The following is a 3,552-nucleotide window of genomic DNA, read 5'->3' on the forward strand; positions in this document are numbered from 1 at the left end:
GGGCAGGGACAGGGAGAACAGGCACTAATATAATAGCCAGTCTCCTATCATGGGGAGTAACTGGGTTCTGGGAACATTTTGGTCAATGGTGCCACCTGAACAGGCCAGGCCAGGCCAGGCCTCACTTTTGCTGAATTTAGCAGGCCAAGTCAGCTGTGACCATTTTGAATCCCTCAAGTTTTGAAATTATTTTAAGCACAGACTGTACATGTAGCAGGAAGAGGTGGCGATAGTCCTGAGGTGGGAGAACAAGGTACATAATATCAAAGGACAGGTGGGAGATCACATTATTCAATGTGCTGATACATTAAAATCTCATTGCAAGCACAGCAGAGTGCGTGGCTGGGGTCAGAGCTTTTAAAACCAGGCACTTGTAACATTTATATCAGCTATGGTAGGGTTTTTCGTTACTCTTAGTGAATTATTTTTAAAACCTGGGGGAAGCATTTCAAAACGGCATCGCCAACCCGCAGTCTAAATCAAGTATATTTCATTCTTATAACCACTAGGTTCTTTCATCTCATTCTCCTGCATGACTTGGCCTTGGGTGCAAGTGATGACTTGCATGTGTAAATGTAGGGCTGCCATATGTCTGGAATTCCCTGGACATATCCAAGATTTGCCTGTTGAAAATGGAGTCCCGGTGGAATTTCCAAAAGAGGTTAAAATAACTGGGGACCCATAGCAACCCATGTTGAAAGTGTTTTTTTGTCGAATTTCTTTTTAAAAAGCTCTAAAACTTTTCCAAAGAAAGCTCAACAGCTATGGAAACCCTATGTAAACAAGCCATTGCTGATAAAATGTCGCAGACTGGAGGGATGTTCACTCAGACCTCACTACACTCCAGCAGCCATGCATTGGTTGGCCATTTGTAGGGTCTTCAGACACACAGCCTTGAGGAACCTTGAGAGAAACTCCCTTCTTCACAAAGATTTCATCACAGTTCAAGGACACCAGTTACTTCACACATTCAGCTACTGATGAACTGCACAGCAACTAAATGTAGAGAAATAAACTGAGACATGTATGCCTGTCTGAACATTCTCCGGAAGAGGGCTACCAAGTTTAGGCAATGGGTGCACAGGTGTACTGATGGCAATTCATTACATTTTCTTATCTTTCCTTTTTCACTTAAAAGCTTTGATAAGGAAAAAGAAGAAGGGAAGGAGCTATAATAGCCAGGAAGTGGGCAGCATAAGAGGATTGCCCACAATGATTATTGCACAGTAGTTACAGATGGATGTCAGAATCTAGGCTGCTCCTAAAAACAGCTGCAGTTGCTGCCAACAGTTTAGAGAGGACAGCAAGTCAACCTAGGATGGAAGCGTGGATTGCAGAGCTTGACTGTATCCCCAATGCACATTTCCATTCCCAAAGCACTTTGAAATGGACAGGTGGATGGAGGCAGTTCTGTTCTGCTTTCACGCAGTGGCCCAGTTCTCCCGGAGGTGGTCAACTTGTGTCTGGGTTATTGCAGACTGCAAGTGGAGGCACACATGATGGAATACTTTTCATGCCAAAATTAAAAATGCCATCTACCTGGACAGATGCCACGGAGGTGGGTTTGCACCTTGCTTTCTCCTTAGCATGCTCACTTTCCTTGTTTTTATTTAAAATTTTCATAGAACAGTCCATGCATCCATCACCACCACCTGCAGTCTGAAGTGGTATAGTCCCAGCCACAGCTTTATGGGCCTGTGAGATCTAAGCCAAGGGCTTAGAAAATCCACAATCACCTGGATGTCTATTTTTCTGCTTTGATCTGGGCACATGTACTTGCTGGCCTCTCCCTTGTTCATTTGGACTCCATATGGAGTGCTGGCACAGACGCTTACCCTAAAGCCTCGCTGCCTCAGTCAGGCGTGAACGCACTCCACTTTAATGTGCGCTTTCACTCTCTGCTTCTTTCACATGAATGGGGGTGGCTCAGTGTTTACACTGACGCTTGTGAAGCTTGCAAAAACTGACAGAACCAGCCACGACGCCTGACTAAAGCCCCCTTTCATCAGCACCAAACTCCCAACAATGGTCTTACTAAGCCAGGGTGGGATTAAGCACCCAAAGACCCCCACATCCTGTACAGAAGGCTCAGAGACAGGCGCTAAAACATGAAAGAAAGGGGCAGGGATAACTGATAGGGGCAGAGTGAGGCCAGGGCAGGGGAGAATGAAGGCTTTCAATATGGATAATATACGGGCTGGTGCACCAAGTTCTTCGTGTCAGCAAAACTCTGTGTTTGCAAGAGATCTCGGGAGGGCAAATGAAAAAACAGAACGGGATTTTAAAGGGGTTGGGGAGAGAAAAGAAAAAATGGGTTTCCTATTTTCTAATTTGGAAGAGAGGAGAAATGGCATTGTGGTAGGGGAAGAGCACGGGGCTCTAGCAGGACAGGGGCTGATTCTGGCTCGCTCTGCCAGTAGGCAGGCAAATGCTTTTTTCAGATAACTGAAGGTGGTACAATGGAGTCATCCCCTGTGGAACAAACAAACACTCTGATCTGGCACAGAGTAAAGCACACAGGAACCCCATGCTGAGTTCCTTCCTCCAAGATGCACAACTTCTTCTGCGAACTCCTGACATCATGATACGGTGTGTTTTCCTGCTACAGAACATTGGCTGCCCTTGGCAGCAGTTGGGCAGTGTTCAGCTTAGAGATGTCATAAGGACATGGACTAAGTTATGGAGAACTTGGCTGAAAGGTTGCCATTTTCAGTGTCAGCCCCACATTTTTTAATAACATGTTGCTTCAGCCTCCTTAATGGATGGTTTCTGCCATGTTTCAAAAATCTGCCAAATTCATTTGATCAGAGAAGATTGCCAGACAAATACAAAGGGTGTGAATACAATGAACAACAATGCCTCCTTCATACCATCCTCAGCTCTCTTGAAAACTATTGCTTGTCTTCCAATCGTTTGGTTGATCACCAGGAATCATAAGATACACAACCTTTTTTGGGAGAGAGGAACCCTAGCAGTAGTTCGTTCCACCACCCAGGTGAATTTCCCACATGCCTGGGCAAAGCTGTCTAGAAAAACCCAGCCTTTGGGGTTGTTTCTTCATTCTGTAACTGGACGCCATTTCCATTTCAGGATTGGGCCTCCAAGAATGATGGACCTTACTGAGCAGTTCTAGAAATGTCTTCTCAAAATCACAGCACTTCCTGTCATTTGGACTGACTCCTCTGTTTGTGAGGGCATCACCTGGCAGACTTGAGATTTGGGATTCATTCTTTTCTTTTATATGTCAGCCAGGCTGAGGTAAAGCAATGGGAATATGGAGTGGCTAGGAACGAAACTATGGGAGTGTTTACGAGAGACAATGTGTATTAGGCTGTGAGGCCTGATTGTTTTTGTGTGGTCTCCATAAGACTGGTGTTGGTACATGTGTGAGAAGAAGGAGCAGCTAAGGGGAGATCCCATGTTATCTGAGGCCCGAAATGGTTTGACATGAGAAGCCCACAACGGTTGGCATTACAATGGCTGCCAATTCCTCAAAAGAGGCTTGTTCCTGACTCAAACCACTGTCGAACATCAGGTCAGAGAAACCAGCAC

This window comes from Podarcis muralis, chromosome 7 (genome assembly GCF_964188315.1).
Source record: "Podarcis muralis chromosome 7, rPodMur119.hap1.1, whole genome shotgun sequence".
Classification (NCBI taxonomy): domain Eukaryota; kingdom Metazoa; phylum Chordata; class Lepidosauria; order Squamata; family Lacertidae; genus Podarcis; species Podarcis muralis.